At 36.7% G+C, this 25914-nt stretch overlaps 2 long non-coding RNA genes across 3 annotated transcripts; one reads left to right on the forward strand and one right to left on the reverse strand.

Moving 5' to 3' along the window:
* Window positions 1–744: 744 nt before the first annotated feature.
* LOC310728481 lies at window positions 745–25911 on the reverse strand. Its single transcript, XR_014534269.1, has 3 exons — window positions 25712–25911; window positions 8492–8542; window positions 745–839 (listed from the first exon to the last, which is right to left on the reverse strand). It is a non-coding gene; the product is annotated as an uncharacterized lncRNA (long non-coding RNA).
* Window positions 19342–25379, forward strand: LOC310728478. 2 transcript variants are annotated; one of them, XR_014534265.1, is made up of 3 exons: window positions 19342–19447; window positions 19831–19943; window positions 24452–25379. It is a non-coding gene; the product is annotated as an uncharacterized lncRNA (long non-coding RNA). The 2 variants fall into 2 exon arrangements; XR_014534266.1 differs by lacking the exon at window positions 19342–19447 and having other exon boundaries at window positions 19818–19943.
* Window positions 25912–25914: the final 3 nt, after the last annotated feature.

Consider the following 25914-nt stretch of genomic DNA (forward strand, 5'->3'; position numbering starts at 1 on the left):
TGCATTGCCTTTCCTCTATATATCTTATAGTAATTGGAACAAAATATAATTTTTGCAGGACTAGGGTGCAACAAAGAACAGCAAGTCTACATAATGTGAAATATATAACAGCATGGGACAAGTGCAGAACAATACATAGAACAGAATAAACAGGACTATAGGTACATAGAACTAACCAGGACTGTAAACAAGTGTGTAGTGTGATTTCAACATTGGCTGCAAAAACGTTCCATAATAATCTCAGACATAGATTTTCTGAATTAATTTAAATAAATAACATATAAATGTATTTTAAAATGAAACAAATCCCTAAATATCTAAATGTACTAAATGTTCAAGTCTTAGTAATAATAATAATAAATTATGTATATCTAAAGACTCTTGAAGGGTTAGTAGAGTTTAAATTCTATTTTTTACTCTAAAGGCATTTCACAAAGAGAAAAATGAATTCACTATAACAAATTTGAAAACTGCTGGCTTGCCAAGGGTCATGCAGACTGCATTTTTGGTTGTATACCTTACACTAAATTGTTCAAGATGTGGAAAAAAGGCAATTCAAATTTCTCAAAATAATCCTGTTTCCTTTAAACAATTAAACAAACGCCATTGTTCATACCTCTGTGCACGTACCGCTGATCTAGACCAGATCTAGCCAGCCCCTATCACTGGCATCAGTTAAATACCAGCTCACCACCAATTCAACTTCAGATGAACATGTTTATGACTCTAGCTGCAAACCCTTACCTTTGAGCTGTTGCGGCTGATAGAGGCCCTCCTGAAAGAGCCACTCGTTTTTCGTGCTCCTCTCTCCATGAGTCTTTCATACATTCATGTTTGTCCTGCACATGCATAAAAAGTCCTTACTGAACCACACAGTGCTTTTACTCACAGCATCATTTCTTTCTCTCTCTCATCCCAATATTTCCAACTGACAAGACAGACAGCAACAAGGGATAAAAATCTTTTGCTGACAAGCTCAACACATAGACCCATTTCCGCCGCCTGGCACAATATAATCAGGCTTAATGCACTGGCTCTTGGAAGCGTCTGATTTAAATGGATGGAGATTTCATAAATGGTTATAGGACATAAACCTATTTTAGGATGCCATAGCCCTGAATAAAATGGCTTGGAGACTTAAAGTTTGAGAAGGAAAGGCAGATGGCTTATAGAAAAATAAAAAGAAGAGTGAGACAGATGTCATCAGATGTCAGTTTCTGATTTTACACCTAAAAATTCTGCCTAAGCCTCAATGGGCTTAGGTAAGCAACTGTGTACATGCACACACAATAACACTGTTTACTGATTACTGTATAATACTGCAAAACATTTTGGCCTTTTTGAATTTAGATCAAGCTCACACATAAAAGTAATCTATGTGCATGACCAGTGAGTTATTATTTGTTTGGGTGGATCTGTTTGTTTTTGTCCTTTTTTTCTGTAAGCACTATCATGTATTCAGGTTTACACTTTAAAGCATGAATCCAAATCTGGTCAAATCCAGCTTGCAGACAATTCTCTTATAATAGGTGGCCTGGCAGCCAACACATGATTATGGCATCAGACTGTTTTAAGACACCTCTGACAACTACACAAAATACATTTTCTAAAGGATATTAAGTCATGGCTACAGACAAAATGTGCAAAGTTAATAGTCAGAAGTCAAAGTCAATGCTTTGGAAACAAGAACACCTTTTTTTTTTTAAATCAAGATCTATAGCAAATGCCTTGATGTGTCATGGGATTGTTGGAGCAACAAATCATGGGAATAAAAAAAAACTTGAAGGAGTCCTGTACTAAAGTGTATTTAATTCTACCAAAATTAAAAAATGTCAATTTAATCAAATGTTTGTCCGAATAATTGTTGTCCTTAAATACGTCAGAAGGGCACAAAGAAAAATTCTTACATTGTTCATACAATTTGGATGTAAATGCTTTAAATTAAAGCTGAAAATATGTCACATAATTTGTAATAGTAATACATGTAACAAGTCTTGTGAAAAATGTGAATACCCCTGGTTTCAAGGAACAAGTTCACCCTCTTCTGGCCATTGTAGTATCAATAAAAATGTGTGCACGGTTAATATTTATGTGAAGAGGTACTCCCATTTCTCATATTCTGTTATTTAAAAAAAAAAAAAAAAAAAAAAAAAGGATATTGTATTGGGCCTGCTAAGCATAGATTACAAATCAGCTATGGTGTGTAAACATTGCAAACAAGGACACCAAGCATGTACGCATCATCTCCTCTCACACTAAGAGGATCAATCATATGGTAATCTACCTCAAGAAAAGATCTACAAAGATACACACACACTTAAACACACAGTATATATATATATATATATATATATATATATATATATATATATATATATATATATATATATATATACACATTTGTTTAACTGATGCAACAAGTCTCAAATATAAATATATATATATACACACACACACACACACACACACACACACACACACAAATATACATATCACTATATACAGATGAGAGGATAAAAAATGTTTATATCAGGACAAAAGACATAAAATAAAAAAATTATTAGACACTATACTACTATACCTATAGTTTTGAAAAGCTTAAATTGTGTTATAGCAGTTTGACTGTCATTTAAAGATTTACACATTGTATAACTTTACACATATTACAGTAATGTTGCACTAGTGCATGTGACATAAGTGTGCAGGTCTTACCTGCATTGAGAATCACAAATCCACATAGAAGAGAAACTTATTTCCCCATCTGTGTCAATATGGTAAAAATACACTGCATATCTTCTTCTATGATCATATCTGCATTTTGCAATTGCCTTAAGATACTGCATAATTACTCTGTGCAAGAAGATACAAATTAGCTTGATAAGCTGTAGCGCACTCTCCCGTAATCAGTCACTAAGTCTAATGCCCCACATGCTAATGCTTGGCAGAGCTGAAGACCCATCACACATCACAGAATGTGTCCACCAGTTCCGTCCATTCATTAAGTGTACTCAAACATCCTTGGGCACGAAATATAATACAAAAGACTGGCTTTCTTACTACAAAAAAGCCATGGATGTGTAATATCAGCTTCAAAAACTGATTTCCAACACCTAATCATAGTTTTACATGCCCCTAAAAATATAGTTTTTTTAGTTTCGGTGTGAATGTGCAATATCAGTTATTTGGATCTGTACTTTATTATTAATATTGGGCACGTTTTTTGGTGTCTACTGCTTTATAAGTACAAGTCACAACCAGAGGAACATTACTGTAGGTATAATGCAGGCTACACCTGCTCTTTTATCAACATTCTGTCTGTGTGCAGGACAGTCATCTAGCATACACCTTAAAATGCAGAGATGGATTTGAGATGCACTGGGGTGCATCTTGGGTGTGTTTTTTTGTCAGTTGTTCGTCATGTTGTCAGTATGATGCTGCACAATGTCAGTATTTCCTGATGCAAACTACGGTTTGGATTACAATGATTGAAAATGCACAAGGCTGAATGTATTTTGTATTGTATTTATAGATGTCAGCATCACAAATGTATTTATTTGACTGCATTTTTTATTTATAATAATTGCAAGAGACCGAACAGGATTCACACTTTTACTGTACTATACAAGTGTTCGTTTATTTCTTAATTGTTTATCTATTTTCAGAAATTGTAATTCTGTGTTTTGCTCTGTCTGTATATGCTCACCATCTGAAAGTTCACAAAATTCACCTCTGACTTGTTAATGAGAACAAGTTGATTATAGCTTGATTTGAAGCTGTACACTTGCCTTCATTAGTGAAATTTAAGATTCATCTGCACAATTCATCAATTCAAGAAACATTCAAGAAACATTCAAACATTCAAGAAACATACATATATATATATATATATATATATATATATATATATATATATATATATATATATATATATATATATACATACATACATACATACATACATATATATATATATATATATATATATATATATATATATATATATATATATATATATATATATTTTTTTTTTTTATTATTTATTTATATATATATATATCCGCTATATATATATATATATATATATATATATATATATATATATCCGCTGTGGCGACCCCTAATGGGAGCAGCCGAAAGAAGAAGAAGATATATATATATATATATATATATATATATATATATATATATATATATATATATATATATATATCTTCTTCTTCTTTCGGCTGCTCCCATTAGGGGTCGCCACAGCGGATCATCCGTCTCCATACCACCCTGTCCTCTACATCTGCCTCTTTCACACCAACTACCTGCATGTCTTCCCTCACCACATCCATGAACCTCCTCCTTGGCCTTCCTCTTTTCCTCCTACCTGGTGGCTCCATCTTCAGCATTTTTCTACCAATATAATTTATGTCCCTTCTCTGCACATGTCCAAACCATCTCAATCTCGCCTCCCTCACCTTGTCATCAAAACATCCTACATGTGCTGTCCCTCTAATAAACTCATTTCTAATATTGTCCATCCTTGTCACACCCAATGAAAACCTTAACATCTTCAGCTCTGCTACCTCCAGCTCCACCTCCTGTCTTTTACTCAATGCCACTGTCTCTAATCCATACAACATCGCAGGTCTCACCACAGTCCTATAAACTTTCCCTTTCATTCTTGCAGATACCCTTCTATCACAAATCACTCCTGTCACTCTTCTCCACCCACTCCACCCTGCCTGCACTCTTTTCTTTACTTCTCTAACACACTCTCCATTACTTTGCACTGTTGACCCCAGGTACCTGAACTACTCCACCTTCTCCACCTCTTCTCCCTGCAACCGCATCACTCCACTGCCCTCCCTCTCATTTACACACATGTACTCTGTCTTACTCCTACTGACTTTCATTCCCCTTCTCTCCAGCGCATATCTTCACCTCTCCAGGCTCTTCTCAACCTGCTCTCTACTCTCACCACAAATCACAATATCATCTGCAAACATCATAGTCCAGGGAGACTCCTGTCTGACCTCGTCCGTCAACCTGTCCATCACCACTGCAAACAGGAAAGGGCTCAGGGCCGATCCTTGATGCAGTCCAACCTTCACCCTGAACCAGTCTGTCGTACCTACTGCACACTTCACAGCCGTCACACTGTCCTCATACATGTCCTGCACCACCCTCACATACTTCTCTGACACACCTGACTTCCTCATACAATACCACAACTCCTCTCTCGGCACCCTGTCGTACGCCTTCTCTAAATCCACAAATACACAATGCAATTCCATCTGTCCTTCTCTATACTTCTCCATCAACATCCTCAAAGCAAATAAGGCATCTGTGGTGCTCTTCCTCGGCATGAAACCATACTGTTGCTCACAGATGGTCACCTCTTCTCTCAGCCTGGCTTCCACTACTCTTTCCCATAACTTCATGGTGTGACTGATCAACTTTATTCCCCTGTAGTTACTGCAGGTCTGCACATCTCCCTTATGCTTAAAGATCGGTACCAGCACACTCCTTCTCCATTCCTCAGGCATCCTCTCCCCTTCCAGAATCCTGTTAAACAATCTGGTTAAAAACTCCACTGCCATCTCTCCTAAACATCTCCACGCTTCTACCGGTATGTCATCTGGTCCAACCGACTTTCCATTCTTCATCCTCTTAATCGCTGCTCTCACTTCCTCCTTACTAATCCTATCTACATCCTGCTTCACCAACTCCACATCCTCCAACCTTCTCTCTCTCTCTGATTTTCCTCATTCATCAGCTGCTCAAAATACTCCCTCCATCTTCTCAAGACACTCTCCTCACTAGTCAACACATTTCCCTCTCCACCCTTTATTGCTCCAACTTGCAGTACATCCTTCCCAGCTCGGTCTTTCTGCCTGGCCAATCGGTATAAATCCTTTTCTCCTTCCTTAGTGTCCAACCTCTTATACCTGCTGCTGCATCTCCTTGTACTCCTGCCTACTTTTCTCATCGCTCTGTTGATCCCACGTCTGTTTTGCCAACCTCTTTCCCCTAATGCTCTCCTGCACTTCCTCATTCCACCACCACGTCTCCTTATCTTGCTTTCTATTTCCAGATGTCACACTAAGTACTTTTCTAGCTGCCTCCCTCATCACTCCTGCAGTAGTTGCCCAATCATCCGGCACCTCTTCACCACCACCAAGCCCCTGTCTGACCTCTTCCCTGAACCTCACACTACACTCTTTCTCCTTTAGTTTCCACCATCTTATTCTTCTTTCAATCCTTACTTTCCTCTTCTTCTTCGCCTCCAAAACCATCCTACAGACCACCATCCGATGCTGTCTAGCTACACTGTCTCCCGCCAACACCTTACAGTCTCCAATCTCCTTTAGGTTGCATCTCCTACACAGAACATAATCCACCTGTGTGCACCTTCCTCCACTCTTATACGTCACCCTATGATCCTCCTTCTTCCTAAAATACGTGTTCACCACTGCCATTTCCATCCTTTTAGCAAAATCTACCACCATCTGCCCTTCCACATTCCTCTCCTTAAAACCATACCTACCCATCACCTCCTCATCACCTCTGTTCCCTTCACCTACATGCCCATTAAAGTCTGCCCCAATCACCAATCGTTCTTTCCTAGGTACACCATCTACCACTTCATCTAATTCACTCCAGAATCTTTCCTTCTCCTCCATCTCACAGCCAACTTGTGGAGCATAGGCACTGATGACATTTATCATCATCCCTTCAACTTCCACCTTCACGATCATCACCCTATCAGAAACTCTCTTCACCTCCACTACACTCTTACTGTACTCTTCCTTCAGAATCACCCCTACACCATTTCTCTTTCCATCCACACCATGATAAAACAGTTTAAACCCACCTCCAATGTTCCTGGCCTTACTCCCTTTCCACTTGGTCTCCTGAACACACAGCATATCTACCTTTCTCCTCTCCATCATATCAGCTACCTCTCTCCCTTTACCCGTCATAGTACCAACATTTAAAGTACCAACCCGAACCTCTACTCTCCTACACTGCTCCTTTTCCTGCCGTCTCTGTAGACGTCTTCCTCCTCTCCTTCTCCTCCTTCGGCCAACAGTAGCCCAATTTCCCCCGGTACCCTGTCGGCTAACGATACCTGTGGCGGTCGTTGTTAACCCGGGCCTCGACCGATCCGGTATGAAATTCTTATTTGTGATCCGCATATTTGATTTGGCACATGTTTTACGCTGGATGCCCTTCCTAGCGCAATGGCTGGGTTATATATATATATATATATATATATATATATATATATATATATATATATATATATATATATATATATATATATATATATATATGACCTTAAGGGCCACTGACTTACCTATAAAGTTACTCTAAACGCTAATTAAAAAAACATCTCATGCAACTTTAAATAAAAGTAAAGATAGAAGATTTATAATTTCTTCTTTAGGACATTTTCAGAGCATTTCTGTTCTGCAATGTAAAATCCAGTTAATTACTAATTATTGTTTTATCATAAAAAGTAATCAAGAATGTTGTTTAATCATCATCTTTGAATATGAATTTTCAAACATTGACATTATTGTTTTGTTTTTTTTTGCCATGTCGTAATTATTATTATCCACCAGAGGGCGCGCAAGGGGTGCAGTGCTATAGCATGACCTCATTGTCCTTCTCGTTTTCCTTTGTCTGAACGATTTCTGTCTAAATAATTTGGTTAAAATGACAGACAACGATAGTTCCCTGATTCTATGTCAACTTAATTTGTTTTTCTTTTCGTTTTTTTTTTTTACTCATTTATTTTTTTTTTTACACATCCCAGAAATTGAATGTGCTTCCATCTGTGAAAGACACAGCAGGTGAAGAGCCTGTCCTGGTGTGCTTGTTAAAGGTCATGGATTAGTGTCAGGGTAAATCATGGCATGCATCAATGAGTCCTAGAAGTGGTAGTCAGTGTCTTCACTCAAGTGTCATCGTCTATTTTTGTCTTTCTCTTCCAAATTAAGAACTCATACAAATGTGTGCTAATTACAAAGCCTTTCAGAGCCACCAGGTTTTCTATTCGGAGTTTCGACAGTTAATCCTTACAGAAGTTTTATTTGCTCTAGAGTGGAAAAGTCCTGACAAGCACTAACTTGCACATAGAGGGCAATGTTGTTTTCCATGTAGCCTTTCCTGCACCTCACGTGCTTGTATTGTTGTGATTCCTACTTGTTAATTTGCCAATGTTTTTTTCTTCGTGACATGTCTTATTGTTGAAGGCGGGAGAAGGGAGAAAATTGGGAACAGCTGTTAGGCAGGTTGAAACCAAAAATTGGCTCCATATGCAATAAACTATGGAAAAACAGAATGCAAAAGGGGCCTAATTTAAGCCTTTTCAGTGGCCTGATGTCCCAGGATGAGGCAGACAATAGGCAAAAGAAGGGATACTGCTATTTGATCAGATTACATGTGGCTGTGGGCCTACATGACTAGTCAATAATGCAGCAGGTGTCTGCCTTACCTGCGAGAGCAGACAGATCCACCTGGTTGGTATGGAGACAGACTTCTGGCCCTGCAGGGACAATGAGTGCATAGTGAGTTCAGTCCCATAACTGTGTGTGTGTGTATGTGTGTGTGTATGTGTGTGTATGTGTGTGTGTGTGTGTGTGTGTGTGTGTGTGTGTGTGTGTGTGTGTGTGTGTGTGTGTGTGTGTGTGTGTGTGTGAACAAAGAGAGTAGGAGCACGTGAACATGTCATACCTTTATTTTTAACCTTCTAAAGTCTGAAATAGTCTGGACAGGGAAACAAACACATTTTTAGGCGTTGGTTTCAGTAACATCAGAGTGAGAGTATTGGATATGTTGTATGAGATTTACTCTGTTTGGGTTTTTCTTCATGGTTATGAGAATGTATGCCAAGCACTGACTCCAGTCTAAGAGACTCCAGAGGGAAAAATGGTGCTTTAGCATGGAAAGGATACTTGGGCATGTTAGGACACATTACCCAGCCAGTGGTATTGAAGATCTCTCTGAGTTCGGAAAGTGGAGTGCTGGACATGAACTGTGTGACCAAAATGCAGGAAAAGTATGAAAATTGTCGGGGGTTTTAGAGTATAACACAAGCTTTAAAGGGTCAAAGTTCAGTTAATACCAAACCCAAAGAATGTTTTGTATACTTAATTATCCATATAAGTTATGTATGACATAATGGTGACAGTGAATCAGTTGTGTCTATAATGTTAAATGTATCAAATGTCTGTAAAACAGAATCAAGCCTATTTGTAGAATTATGTTTAATGTGGACCTTGCAACCACCCAAAGTCATTTCTGCTTAATCACATGTGTACATTAATGCCTGTTATACAGTGTGTGTGTGGTTAAAGCGAAAGAAGATATATCTGCACCATATCTTTTCATATCTCTTTCATGGTATCAGTAACGTATACACTTCTTTCTAATTTAGTCCATTGTCTAGACATTTTTATTTATATTTTTTATACATCGTACTGTTTGAGTATTTGGCCATGAGTGTATAGTCATTATCGTTTTTAGTGTTTAGCTCTGCAAGCATTTCCTTTTGCATTCCTGGCAACAATGAGGCCACAACATTTGGCAATGTTTTCCTGTTGTCAAGGAACTGTCCGAAACGAGCGCAACAAAAGGAAGCTTATAAGCTGATAAATACATAGTTGGTAAGGCTACTAATGCATTATCAACTTTAAATGCTTTAAAAATGCATTCGCTTAGACTTAAAACAAACAAATTAAGAAAAAAATAGGAATAAAATCAACTTAAGTTTCGGACCTTTATAAAGCAGAGAGCTAAACAATTTTGCCTTGTTTTTAAAGACTGAAAAAATATTTGAAAATTTAGGAGACAAAAAAAAAAAAATATTTATTTGTTGGTGATGCCAATATAGACACTTTTGGACAAAAATAAAATGCTGCTCACACAGCATTTGTTTTTGTGTGTGGTGACTGAGGACCCCATGTTTTCAGGATGAGAGCCTTCAGCAGCTGGTTTTGTCAAGTTTCTGCCACTGAGCAAGCTTCAACAAAGTAGTAAAAATAAGGGAATGAAATGATGAGGATGACTGTTTGATGATCAGTGTTTCCTGTGAGGACTGATCAGGGCACAAAGGAAGAACAGGAGAAAGAGAGAAATAAAGAACAGCATTATATCATTGTATGTATGTATGTATGTATGTATGTATGTATATATGTATGTATGTATGTATGTATGTAAAAATAATTAAACCTGCAATAATTTTTAAGTAGTTGACAGAGGGGTTGAACCAACTGAACCAAGCAGGTGTTCTCTATGAATTGAAACTCCTCCTGTGTTGGTGTGTATATCTTAATAGCTTCAAAGGTGTCAGACTCTGAACTTGCTTTAGAAGAGATGGGGTGGGGTTGGCTTGGAGCCAGTAGAACTGAAGAAAGAACAGAGCAACAGAGAGGAGGTGCTTGAGGCTCACAAAAGGAGGAGTGTCTCTGGAAACATGCAAATAGGAGAAAAAAAACATGCCACCTGTGGCTGGATGAAAGTTTGACCTAAGGCTATGGTTGAAGCTCAGCCATGTCATATTAACCGCTGTAAATAAAAAATTACCTAACATCCCAGCATAAATGGATTTGGCAATAAGTGTATTACAATTGTTTACAGATTACATAATGATGAACATTATGAACACAATTCTGTGATATTTCTGTTTTAACAAAGTTAGAGTTAAAAACTAAAATTCTTAAACTAGAGAACACACTATATGTAATTAATGCTTAAAGCCATATTAGTGTAGTGGTATTTTGAACACAGCCCATATTCTTGGCTACTTAGCAAAAGAAGTCTTTAATTTTACCCCCCTCCCTGACTCTTCCTCTGTCCCAGGAATTGGCAATTAGAACTTATGTAAACAGTTCTTAGTAACTTATTCCAGCAAGGAAATACCTCTGAATGATTTTCATCTTCTCTTGTACCTGACTCTATGTAGAATAAAGATAAAATCATTGGACCAACTCCTTATGTTCAAAACTCAGTATAATTTGTTATAATAGACACCGAAAACTGGTCAAACATGTGGAGCACTTTTCACCAGCAGAGGGAATTGGGGGCATGTCTTTCAGTTATCCACGTGCTATAAATCCAGCAGTTTAACATGACCTTTTACCCAACCCTGTTCTATTCAGCTGTATGTCACAATTTATCCACAACTCGGAGGGCCCCCTGTCTCTCTCTGGTGTGAAGTGGCTCAAACCCTCTGGGATTTCAGTAAACTAAGTCATATTTGGTCAAACCCTATTTCAAGGTTCAATTGGAAAAAAAACATTCTTCACAGACTGTGGAGAAAAGAGAACTTCAAGGCCTTAATGCCTGTGTCAGCTGCGTAAACTTCCAGAATCAAACCACAATCTACTGCACAGTCCCCAGAGCCAGATAGTGGACCTGAGAGGGCTGGATTAAGCACATTATTTCCACAATTTTTTCTCGCATGGTGTTGTTTTCCTTTTCCTTTGGAAAAGAGCAGCAGTAGAGACAGCCATTGAAACTTTTACAAACAGTGCTTAGCTATCATTTACTGTAGACACTACAAGTGCATTGCTTGGATATTTATGTCACAAGTGAACTGCTGAGAGGAACAATGGTTATTTCCATGTCTGCAAGACAGCAAAGACTAAAATAACATGAGCATTGTGACTTTTACTTCTTACACTGGTTTTAAACCCTAAGGTTATCCTACATATGAGGTAAAAAAAAATGCATTTATGTCAGCATAGATGGCTGACATTTCTGCATACATATTATTATATTTTATACCATATTTAGTTGATAGCATCCAAAAGCTACCACAATTATAAAATATAATGGAGTCAGTTATAAAGGTAAAAGTGGACAGCCACATAATTAGATTTTTTTTTTAATATTTTTATCAGGGAAGTACAAATTTTGAATATTTCTTTCACTGCTAACACATTTGTATATATTATTTAATAAATCACCCTGAAATATTAATAAAGGAACATTCGTTAAAACTAACAAAATGTATTTGTTTTAAACAAAGCCCCATTTGCAACGAGCTGCAATGCACCATGTGTTCGGACACCTTTCCATCAAAACCAGCTTTAACCTTTTCAGCAATTTGTGCTAGAGAAGCTCTTCTGTGGGATCAGACCAGATGGGCCAGCCTTCAGTTCCCACACTCATCAGTAAGCCTTGGGTCCCCATGCCTATCACCAGTGGCCTTCTGTGGACAACTATGGGTATCTGCTAATGACTGCATTTCAGGAACACCCCATAAAACCTGTTATTTTTTTAGATGCTCTGACCAATTAATCTAGCCATCACAATTTGGCCCTTCTCAGTTCATTACAGCTGCCCACTTTTCTTGCTTTAATCACATAAACTTTGAGGAAATTACTGTTCACTTCCTGTCCCATATAAATCCCACCTACTAACTTTATACACATTCACTGTGTACACAATGAGTACAATATATCACATACACTGATAGCTTATAAACCAGGAAATCAGTAGTAAAGCCTAATATAAAAGAAACTAGAGTGACACTACAAAATGCATTACCATGCATTATTCACATTATCCTTAGTCTACTATGCATAGTACATTTTTATAACACTGAAACTAACTTTGTTTTATGATGTTCGGACATGAACATAACCTTTAATTCAGGTTTAAATCATGAATACACTTGAAATTCAAAGCATGTAATTGTAGGTGCAACATGAAACAATTTGTCTGTGATCATGAAGGCAGGTTATTATCTAACTAAGAGATGAACGGCACAAGGACATTCGGTGGAGATAGGGCCAAAGACAATTGCTTGTTTATCAGAGGAGCAAGCACTCTTGACTTATTTGGTTACAGACCAAGCTAAGATGCAAGAATAAGAGGCAACGGGAATGAAAATAACAACTATTTTAAAAAAACCTATAAAAGGCACATACCTCATAATGTTGTCTTCGGGAAAATGTATGGCACTAAGTTTACAGAGATAAACACTTTCTGCACAAGAGTTCAGAAAAAAAAGTATATAATAGTAAACTAATTCAGCAGCAAGATTTGGTTTGCTCCTATTTACAAAAGTACCACTCAGCACAAACTCAGTATTTCTGTCAGCACAAACAGTTTTTGTCCAAGGCATGGATTAGTCAAGATGTTTGAACCTTGAGAAAGCCCCTCTCAGAGACAATCTATTAGCATCTGTCTAATCTTGCTGATGATAGCTGTCTTGCCCTGTATTTATGGAGCCTTATATGTGGCTCTATTAATTGGAAGTGAGTTGGGTGATCTAAGCTACAGATGGTGCTGAGACCCCCAGATAATCAGGATGAGTTGAAATAATTGGCTATGGTCTAGGTGAGTGCACAATCTATAGGACTACCTGCTCGAACAGGCTTTAGCTCACACATGAGCAGCTTACTGAAGGCTATTCTGAACAAAGATGTCATTAGTAAGCTGCTGATCTTGTACTGTGTTGGTGAAACTGCTGTTTCACTTAACTAAAAAAGGTAAAGATAATTTAGTACCTGTGAAAATATTGTAAAGCTAGCTTGATATTGTGTAGTTTTGGGCCCGATTTTGCTGTCACACACACAAATTGCATGTTTTAGAAGAATGTTTTGATTGTCGTTGGACACAAGATGTGATGAATGTACCAGCGACTGATTTAGTACTGTGTGGCTTAAATAGAAAGCCAATAGCAGTGTCAAAAATATATTTAATTATGAACGTGACTGCTGCTATGATACTTGTTTAAAAGCGACTAATAAGAGACAGCATATGATGATGTGCTGTTCACAAAACAGCTACAAATAATGTAGATGCAATGTCAAAATGTAAATAAAACATGCCAATAGAAAAAAAAAAATCAACATATTAACTCAAGCTCACTTTAAAGAATGTTTCAATTCATGCAACCCATTTTTGTCAATAAGGCAAAATCATGTTCTTTGATAATATAAGCACAGGATAGTCATTTTCATTTTTTTTGACAGAACACTGATGTAAAAAGACACAATTTAATATGTAATACAATAAACCGTTGATGTACTGATTACTGAACACGTTCTTTTATTAGACCAATTTTTTAATTCTCTCCATCATAACTCTCAGAACTTGCTGCAGCACATACTTCTATGTTCACTTAAAGTTTTAGAGTATAAAAAATGCTGATGCTGATACATACATGCGGATGCTGATGAGAACTGAGTGGAATACTAGGATGTACAGCTTATTTTAAATAGAGGAACCCACAATGCAGGCGTGTGCGATCTAATATGCAAAGCAGCTGGTAAAGCTGCAGGTTTTTATCCACATGACACAAACACTTGTTCTCAAAATTAGTAACATTAGATACTGCAATAATTCTTACACAATAAAATAATGTAGTGGTTGACAAATCTTGACAACTGTTCGACACAGTATAGTTTTTCTCAGCTGCTTTGGAGCATTTCTCGATTCATCCTTAATATTTGCAAATCAGTAAGTGCATTCTTAAAAGAATTTGTACAAGCAGCACAATACATTGGATTTCTTGCATATATACTTTTCTAAAAATCCTTAGTTCATTGCTCAAAAGTAAATATTTGTGTCAATGAATATATCAGTCCCATCAGAATGAAAAGTCCCTTTGTCATTGTTCACAAACAAGATCATCAAAATGTTTAGTCATGTTGTCAGTATGATGCTGCACAATTTCAGTATTTCCTGATGTAAACTACGGTTTGGGTTACAATGATTAAAAATGCACAAAATAGGACCTCCTTCTGTATGATATTTATGAATTTCAACAGCTCAAATTTATTCATTCGATTGCATATTTGATTTATATTGATTGCAAGAAACAGGACAGGATTCATACTTTTACTGTACTATACAAGTGTTCATTCTAGTTGATTATTAGTTGATCTGATGCCATACACTACTTTATTAGTAACAATATTCATCTGCCCAATTCATCAATTGAAGTCACATTTACAGATAAAGTTTAATAGAAATGTTTGATGATAGATGATGACAACTGGTTTAACTATTTTGCATTCAATGACTTATGCAATGAGCTGATGCCAAGATTTTTTGGGGGTTTTAAACTATTAAGGTGAAACCAGTATAATATATTTTAATCAACATGACATTAACAACTGATAATGTAGGAAACAGCAGACAATTGTACACAATCAATTAAATTAATGTAATGAAGCATTCGCAATCTGATCAAAGAAACAAGAAATGTTTTCATGATGAGCACAAGTGACTAAATTATGTGGAGGTTGAACAAGTAGTTTTGAGAATTTAATTTCTTATCTGAGAAACACTCCAAATCAACTGAGAAAAACTGTAATAGATCTAGCTTGCCAGAGCATAATTCTTATTGCTTGATATGATACTTTTTAATTTTAGCTACAGCTGAAGAAGCAAAATTAGAGAAGGTAACAGCTTAGCTAGCACTATTAGCACAATCAGGTGGAATGGTGTGTTGCTGATGAGATTAAAGCTGCTAAATTAGGGCGTTATTTCTATTAGGCACTCACAGTTCTGTGTATTCACTTCTTTTTTCACCTTTATGGTGCTAATATGTTTACGGTCTCCTTGGGAACAAAACAATGTTCAAAATTAAGAAAACCTGGATGATGTTTTCTTGACGTGATAAATTCAAAAGGTCATCCAGCACCATTCGGTCCTGTGTAAAATTTTTCCCAGTTGAATCAACTCGCTCAAAGGAATAATTAGAGTCAGCTGACTGAAAACAGCCAGGCTTGATTGCAGTGCTGCTCAATATAAACCTCATGTATTTGAGTTTAAGTTGCCAGTTCTAAAACTCAAGAAGCCCATTTTGCCATTATCAATGGAAATGAGCTGAATCTAAAGTCTACTTGAGTCCACAAGCAAGACAATGATCTAAATACAATAGCCAAGTCCATGTTGGAATGGCTAGAAAATGATGAAAATATGAACAATTACATTTCACACCGGAATCCAATGTAATCTCCCTAAATAAAGAAGTTAAGAAAAGTGAAAAAATTACTTCAGCAGTGCTAGAGATTAATTTTATAATGTATCTTATAGGGTAGGACTAATGTAGGGTAAGGCGAATGTGTTTATATAAGAAAATGTTTATAGAATAAGAAATAAAATGGTATTCTAGCTGCCAATGTTAATCGAGGTCTGAAAACTTCCTGTGCGTAATGAAAACTGTTAGCTAATAATAAAAATTACTGGGTCTGCTGTTCCAGGAAAATAATCCAATTATACCACAGTGGTTCGCCAATGATTACAATTTATTAATAAATGGCATAACATTTAAATGTTTACAGATACATATAATGTGGTTGCCTTTGAGATAAGTTTCTCTTATTATTAACATTAGAGCAATTATAAACAATCTCTACTTCATCGGCTCCTTTATTGTTTTCTTTCTTTACTCCTGAAAAAAAGACAAAGCATGTCGTTTTACATAGAATCTGAAAAGTGCAAACCTGTCTTTCCTGAATACCTACTGTAACTTCCTGAAGTTTGGGAGTTAAATGTTAAATCGATGTCTTCCGACAGCATTTTGGTTAAACAGTAGTAACAAAAGTACAACCAATGATTCATTTCCAAGGCATGTCAAGCATGGTTTTAACTACTGTTTGAACTATTGCTAGTTAAACTGTTAAGCAGCTTTTGATTAATCATATTATCATTCTACAGTATCTATGATGAAATAAGGTCATGCGCATAGGATATAATTATTTTCTTAGAAACTGGGAAACAATTCTGAAAGGAATCATGAGCTATTCAGCAGAACCATAAAAACAGAAGTGTACTGTTTACCTTTAATAACTTTAATAGACAATATCGGCCCAGATTGTCATTTTTCTGCACATTTTCTGATTTTCTTGTGAACAGTATAAACTTTATAAGAGTTTGAGGCTCAGTGTGAACATGTGGGGTTGGGAAAAGAAAGCATTATATTGACAGTACAATAAGTACCCACGCAAAGATAATAACAATAAAAAATAAAGAAACCAAAAGTGAGACTCCTTCACTTCATGATTTAAAGACTCAAAGTACACACAGTTGTCATTCCAGTTCTGCATGTGCCTCTGTCTGGGACAGAGACAGAGCATTTGCCTTCCATAGGGGTTGGTGTCTCACTCATAATTGTCGGTGGGCGTGTTTGGAGTTGCACTATAATTTGCATGGTGCCAATCGTCTGGGTGAGGCTGTACTGAGCCATGGAGCACTGATGTGGGTCACTAAGACCTGTAATTGCTGGTTTGATAAACTACACAGAATTGAGAGGTTTACAGATATACCATATGAGATTTTCTACTACTTAAACAATGCTGTCAGCACTAGAAGCTTTTGGCTTTTCAATAGATGGCACATCATGATTCTTGTGCAATTTTGTCATACAAATCTGGTATTACATAAGGTCACTGGTATATGACATTGAGCCTTAAGAGGAAGTGGTTTGGCGTGCGTCAACACCTACTCTTTGTTCCCTCTTACTGAAAATCAAGTGGTGTACAGATATACTCGCTGGGAAAATACACTTCCACAGTGTGATGGGTTTAGTTATTAATCAAACAAACGTGCCGTAAAGAAATTGCATTGACATAGTTGGCCTGGACTTTGGTGTAGCAAGCTTGGCCAAGTTTTAAATCAAACCCCCACTCTGTAAAACACAGAAGCTAGCAACTGAGAGAATTACCTCCCTCTGTCTGTTTATCTCACACAGTCCCTTCCTCCACCTTCCCACTATCCTCCTCTTTTCCCAAGGGCTGGGCAAAGCTCCCACTGCAACTCAGCTTTAAGGTCTACTATGATGCTTGTGAATGGGGGAAGGGATGAGGTCACCATCATCTGTTATGATGCTTTGTTGGACAACACAAACCAGAATTGTTTTAATTATTAAAACAAAGCTTGGTATTTAATTTTAAACATTTTGCTGTTATATACAATGTTAAATATTTTTATCCATTTAACTGCGTTCAAAAGTTTGATAATTGTGCTAATATTCTATCCTCAGGGCACATTTTCCCACAAGCTAATTGTGAAATAGAGGGTGCGATGTGATGATGCCACAGTTTCCAGTCAGCTAAAATGCTTTTTCGCATTTGAAATTAACAGCCTCATGGCAATAATCTTGCAAGTCATAATGAAGGGTGTTGACACATAGAAAAGGGTGTTGATTCACAACCTGCTATTAGACCTTTCCTGAAGGTCATACTGCGTTGCTTAGATTATTTTTTATACCCATGTAGAGTTGGTGACATGTTGTGTGTTATTATGCTATGTTATGGCTCTAAAGTTATTGTGCTGAAATGCAGCTACTCTTTGACCCCTTTCTGTTGAGAGCAGCCAACACAAATAGGGCAGGATTGCGTTTATATATACACGCAAGGGTCTAGAGATACAGCCAACTGCTGACTAATGCAAGCTGGTTTATCTTTAAAAGCCACCAGCACTTTAACTTATTTGATGTTGGATGAACTCCAGTGTCAAATGTCTGTAGTCATCCTCCACAAGGCTGTTTTTAAATAATGCATATTTGATGAACATTAAGATTGCTAGAAATTCCCAAATAAGCAAAGAACCACGAGCTGAAATAATTATATATTATATATATATATATATATATATATATATATATATATATATATATATATATATATATATATATATATATATATAGATATATATATCAATCAAAAGAATGACCATATTGCAATTGAGGGCTTGCATGCCAGGTCCACATATGTATGATTAACATTTCAATAGCAACACACACTGAAGAGATTTTTTTTTGGGTAGTTTAGTTGAGTTGTTATAGTTTACTTTGAAAACGTAGTTACTGATAACATTTAAATGTCCAATGTGTTTGGTGCTGAAGGTAGAATTTGCGGAGTTTGAGAAGTGAGAGCTGCATTTCGGTGCACACTGCTGCTGCTGCTGACTTTGTGTTTCATAACTGTGTATGTGGCTGCGGGCAGGCGCGCGTGCTGAGTCCCATCGCGTGTCTAGCGCGGCACTCAGAGCACAATCCTGTGACGCAGGGGGAGCTATTAATATCACAGGAACGGGATGTTCTCGGCAGCGCCGGGTTCACCAGAGGACAAGAGCAAAACGACTTTCGGGGAGTGTGGCGCACTGGTTTCTGCAGCACCGCGACGGCCAAGTGGCGTCTTGTGCGTCATATATTTTGGTCTGCTCCGGCGCACGCGGCGCGAGCCGCAGGACGGACACGACAAAATCCACGCGGCGACAAGGGGCTCGCGGACGACGAAACACGAAGTGGGCGCGTTTGCACAGTGGAAGCCTTGAAGCCCCACCCACTCCTGAACCCAATGACTTGTTGCTCTCCGATCAAAACAACCACTCGAGAACGCGGGCGCGCGCGCGGGGGTGTGTGTGTTTGGCTGGGTGTGAGCTGCACACGATCTCAGAACACCTTTTTTTCCAAGCTTCTATCCGGGTTGGTGTAAGCAATTAAGGTCATGGAAAGGTCATTGGCATACATACTGCACGTATAGACACAATTACACAAACCCAGTACAAAATTGTTGGCAAACTTCAACACATTTGGCAATGATGATTATACTGAAATAAACATTACAAGCAATGATAGTAACAAAATACATTAATTAGCATGTGTATTTTTTGTTATGGATTGAATGGTTGACTCTACATGATCAAGAAACAGATTTTCATGATATTATATTGCTCATTCTTCCATAATAAGTAACTGGTTTATCCAGGTCAGGATTATTCTCTGGAAACTCTGGGCATGAGGCAGGAATACACCCAGGAAGGGGACACCAGTCCCAAACTAATTCACACCTGGGGCCTTTTTGTTAGGTGGGTGGAAAACTGGAGAATTCAGAGGAAACCTACACAGGCATGTGGTGAGAACATGCTGAAGCAGACAGTATCCAAGATCAGAATTGAAATGGAAACCTCAGCGCTGTAAGGTAACAGATACAGTACTGTATAGAAAAATATAATTTTTATCTATTAATGCTAATTTATTTCATCTACTCAAGCATACAATATAAAAGTAATATAAATAGATGCTTTTATTTTACATTTCTAAATTGCTTTTTTGAATCACTCCTTTACATGCATGTTTTGTTAAGATTAATTAATAAATAGCAACTATTTTTGTAGCTTTTTTTTGTTGTAAACCGGACGGTTAAAATGCGCTTTGCTTGATCCTAATTACAGCAAATGAATTCTAAATGAGCTAATGATAAATGCTGCATTTAATTAGAAGACGAGTGACTTTTTTTATTTGCTTATTTACAGACTGAATTACCAGAGAGGCATTTCATTCATTATGCTCTAGCTACATACATCCAAAATGTCTATAGATTATTTCCAGAATTAAGAAGGAGAGAATGGCATTTTACCTTAACAACATAACACTCAAACACAAATCAACAGGTGTTGCATTACTAAAAGGACATTTATCCCCTTCAGACACCCTTACATGTGAACATGCCTTTAAAACAACAAACCCCTACAATTATTAAAACCACACATTTTACAACATACACAGTATAAAATAACAATATAATCAGGCTTACTATAGTTCCACTCATGTCACGCTCATTACATGTAAAGACGTTTTTTTATGTTTTTCACATGCACCAGTTAACAATTAACACTAATCCTAATCCTACTAAGTGTTACAAGGAAATTACAATAGAATTGCTTTCCCATACGTGGTCCCACATACAATGCTCCTGAACAAAACAGCTGGCCTCTTGGCCAAAACAGCCATAACATTTCCAAGACTCACAAATGTGTTATCAGCTGCAATACTCATTTTAGGGTTTTTTTTTCCAGGCTTTTGTAGTCAATAAAGATATATTAAAGAAAACACAACACTGTAAACAATATATTTACATTTCATATGGTTTAAATAAGTGTAAGTATAGGTATAATGTATAGGTTGTAGATACTGGTTGTAGACTAGTGCAATAACTACTCAATATTATTAAGCTCATTAAGTTTTACTTCTGCATATTGAATTATTTTGTTGGATAGTCATTTTTTTCAGGCTACTAAGTTTCCTACATTACTTTGCTAATAGGGAAAATGTGCGATTACTAGAATAGATTACAAAAAGAGATTTACATAATTACATAAACATAATTTGAATCATAACCTTTGCCAAATTTGCTCCTATTTTAATCCTCTTTTATTGTGTGCTCACCATAAATACACGGTATCGGAAAAGAGTTGACCTATTTCTGAGGTATCCTAAAAGGCCCTCTGTAAAACCCAGTGTTTTTCAATTAAAAAGGAATTCCAAGAACCATTATAGAATCTGTATTTTTTTTTTTAAAGAATTGATAGTAAATTCACTTTCACTTTTTTTTCCCATGATTGTTATATTAACCACTGTTAATATAATGGCCTTAATATATATATATATATATATATATATATATATATATATATATATATATATATATATATATATATATATATATATATAAATATAAGTCACTGATCATTTGGTTTTCATGATACTCATCCACTGTTAGTAAGCAGGTTATAAAATATGATCATTTGCACCCCCAAATTTTTTTAATTAAAAGTTTATGTCAATATGGAGTCTGTAAAAAATAGTCAGTAGATGATTCCTAGATAAAAGTAATGGCTGTTAGCATTAATCAATATTATGTCGCCTAGAGGTCAAACTAGGCAACTAACTACAGCAAAGAAGGCTTTTATCAACTTAGTCATTGGACTGTGTAAATACAGCTTATAGGGGTAACATGGTATAGCGTGAGTGGGGAGGATGAGAAATACAGCTGCCTCACTGCAACCCAACAAGACTCAACAAGACACATCCCACAATCCCAGTTCATTGCTTAATCCTCTCCAAAGAGAATTCACACAGGCCAGAGAATGAAAATGTTTGATTTGTCCTCATTCTATTCAGTGCTATTGGTAATGTCCTGCTCTGCTGCATTGTGGTCAACGGGATTTTTATTAACCACAGCTGTTGCACAAATTTACTATATTATGCATCTATAATTATGACATTTACTTACAATAAATGTGGTAAATATGGTCGTGTTCATCTCCTCCACATTATTCAATTATTAACTAAGAAGGTCACATGGATATTAGAGTGTTTATGGGATGGATATACATTTAAGGTCCATGCCTTTTTTTTATATCATGCATGAAAAATGTAGTACTCCGTGGTAACACAGTCTCAACTTGTTTGTCTTTTACTATGACACATTCTGACATGGCTTTATTTGACTCACCGACCTTACCTTCAGCACAGGTCTGTTGAGACCTGACTAACTTCAGCCCCCACCAAGAAACAAAAAAAACATGATATTAAAATGGAGCTCCTTGTCTATATTTATTTGTTTATATTTCAGAGACCCTTTTAATTATTTAGTTTTTAGTTCCAGACTAGTCTGTAAGTGTATCTTAATTGTTTTATTTTTTTGAATTTTTTTTCCAGAACAAAGTACAGAATATAATAATGAATTAATGTATGTATTACATGCTGGTCTGATATAAAAACTTGTTTCCTTCCCACACTCACTTTAAATGTAATAACCTTAATATTCACCACAGGTTACCAGTGAGACAGTAGATTTCCATTTTTTCCCCTTATCCTTTCAGTCATTCCTGAACACTATTACTTGTATTTATACTTATTTGTATATTTGTTACTTTAGCATTATTCCCTTTCATAGGTAAACCTTCATTTGTGAACAACTATTCCTGTGTTTCCTGTGTGAACCAATCTGAAAAGCAACACGATGGGCTACTGTACCAGCCTGTGAAACACTGGGACACGTATGGTATATAATTTCATCATGCTGGATAGCTCACTGATACAAGTACAAGACTCTTACCCACTTCAGCCATCCAAAGAAGTGAGAGGAAAACATCAGTATGTGTAATGATTGACCAGAAAGGTCGTGGGGAGTTGCCAATAAGAGGCCCTGTGAACACCAGTGGCAAATGCACTGAGGAGACGGTTGTGCTCTTAAAGACAAATTCACCCTGGGGGGAGGGGCTGTTGAAAGAGTGAAAGTAGTAGTAATACTTTGTGTGTATGTGTTATGTGGGCACTTCTTTTTGTGTTTAAATGTCGTGCAAAGCCTTTCACATGAAAAGCTAGCTCTCACATAGTCTACTGCTATAAAAGCAGCCTTGCTGTTTCCTGCAGTAGTTAAGTCTGCGACACAGCCATGGCATTATGATATAAAATCAGTAAAAATGCAGACTTTTCTGAGCAGGAAGAGAGTATTTGCGCCCATGATGGGAAACGAGACATTTCCCAACAATGACAGAACAAAGCTAAACCACAAGAAGTAAACAACCTCTGGGTCTTGTCTATGTCAAAAGATGTGCATTGACATTTAAACGCTGCATGCTTCTATTGAACACATAAATGAGACATCTATTAACTGAGCAGACTAAACTCAAAAAGCTTATTTAAAAAGACTATGCTTGTAGTCAGCATTAGGACATATCAAGATAATGTGTCTACAGAACGATGGTTGCTCTAGTTAAAGTAGCATTGCCGTATAACCTTCAGCCTTCTGATTTGTTATCATTGAGATCATCAGAGCACTCTGACATATTGTAGGGAAAAGTGCAGTCTCTTATGGTATAAACACCTGAAGGGCTGTTTATTCCAAGTGGATTCCTTGGAAGAAACTGAAAGGAAATGCACACAACCGCTTATAAACTTTTACTGTTAGTGCTACTTAATTTCCGAACTTTATCCCATGTTTCTATGCAATGTCATGTAAACACAAAGCAGTCACATTACATTGAATAGGGTGCATCCATATGACCCCCATACTGCTTACAAATCAGGCAACAGAGCCGCATGTTCTATAAAACAATGGTCTAAAATAAATAGTATGACAGTGGTGCACATAGTCAGACTTTGCAGACCTAGTATATAATATACTTTTATTTAACTAAAATAACAGCAGATAATGCATAAAGAATATTGAAAGGCCTCATTTTGTTGAAGCGAATCGCTTTGTTGTGAACTTAAACTGAAAACTAGTCTCTAAAACTCTATTAATCAGTACTAACTATTAAAATAGCAAAATGAGACAAATCCTTTCACTGCAGGGGACATGTAGTGGGAGAGATCACACCCACCATCTAAATTTTTTATATTGTGTGAGCTCAGATCATCAGTAAAAGGCCACCCAGTGGGATGTGTGTGGGTGAAGTGAGAGCTATTCAAAATTTCATACTGTACTTCTTGTACAGTGTTCGGGCTTAATTTTATATTACGTCTATAAGCATTAGAATAAGGCATATTAATGTTTGCACTTGATACAGTTATCTGATATCTGCATTACTGTAAGTCTAATAAAAAAACAAGCCAAAATGTTTTTGAAACAGACATGCAGTAAACAGTAACCTGGTATTTACTTTTCATGCATTTCTCCTGCTTATCTGTCTGCTGTAGACAGACGGATAAGCGCACCCCCCGTTCTGAGGCAGCCATCTTGTGAAAGAGGAACTGCCCCCTTGTTGTGCTGTCATGGAGTGCGCCTCTGAAGAACCACATGAAATGCAAGAACACCCAGTCCTTGTGGTGAAAGAATATGTAAAGTAATACAGACAGATGGCCCTCTGAATTCAGGAACTTTCCAGAGCCTTTTGTGAACAGAAATGAGAGTACACACTTTCCCACAGGAGAGATGAACAGCACTTGTGTTCAAGGGTGCGCGACTACATCTTTGCTTTTCTTCTCTCACCTTTCCCCCCAAATCATCTTTGAACATCAGATTTTAAAATAAGAAAATACTCTGAAATTTCATACTGCTTTTCTGTCTTCTGTCTGCTTCTCTGGTTTAAATAATTAAAAGCAAACCTTCAAACAATGAAGGTTGTTTTCATAAAGATGGTCTTTCAAGTGTGTTGTATCTATTTATTTCATAATTAGCCTCTCTACTGTTAAAACCTAGAACATTAATTTGACTAATTAAAACAGTCTAATTTTTTTGCTTTTTTTTTTTTTTTTTTTTACATGGTTTTTGATGTGAGGGCCAGTCAGTGTATCATGGCTCTGCTTGCACTTTTATGACAACTAGCTCTTTATCTTCTCTAACAGATTATTTAAACAATGTCCGATTTTGCGTTATAAAACACTACTTCCTTATGACTGCTGAGCAGAAATGAACAATCATTTCATCTAATAGCAGCAATAGAACATTTTGTCATGCAAGGTACACTTGCAGTGAACCTCATCATTCCATAGTCACATTTATGTTTATGTAACTTATTACTATAGGCATTAAACCTTGTGATACTGGGTCAAGCCCTGTACTTCTTTAACCTGATGTGTATAGCTCTTTTTTATTATTTTTATAATACAGATTAAAAACTTCAAATTGGCCTATTTTGATCTTTTACATCATATTTTCCCATAGTTTTACTCTCATATACAACCAACCACAATACAAATTAATATTATTATTATTACTGCTGCAGCTCAGTTGTGAACAATAGCATGTAGAAAAATAGTTGCAAAGGCAAAAACTATATTTTGTTGTGATTTCTGACAAGTGATTTTAATGATCTTTTAATGATACAAAACAATTTAGCAAAAAATTTCCCAAAATCCTCACACTTTGTAAATCTTAAACAAATTACTGAATTAATATGAGTGCATGTTCTTATGAAGTGCATCCGCTTAGTAGAATATACCAGACAGTATACTGACCAGGATATTAGTGTTCTTGAAACCAGGTGATATGCCTGGATATATTCTCTTTCGAACTACTGACACTGCACTAGATCCTGAATATAAAAACTAAATACTTTACCCCATTTGGTAGGCTACTAGATAGGCACACTAATTGGTATTGTCGTGTCCGGTTTGGGATGGATCCGAGTACACTTGGTGAAGTTTGAGCCCAGTGCACT

The sequence above is a fragment of the Silurus aristotelis genome (genome assembly GCF_946808225.1).
Source record: "Silurus aristotelis genome assembly, chromosome: 7".
NCBI lineage: Eukaryota > Metazoa > Chordata > Actinopteri > Siluriformes > Siluridae > Silurus > Silurus aristotelis.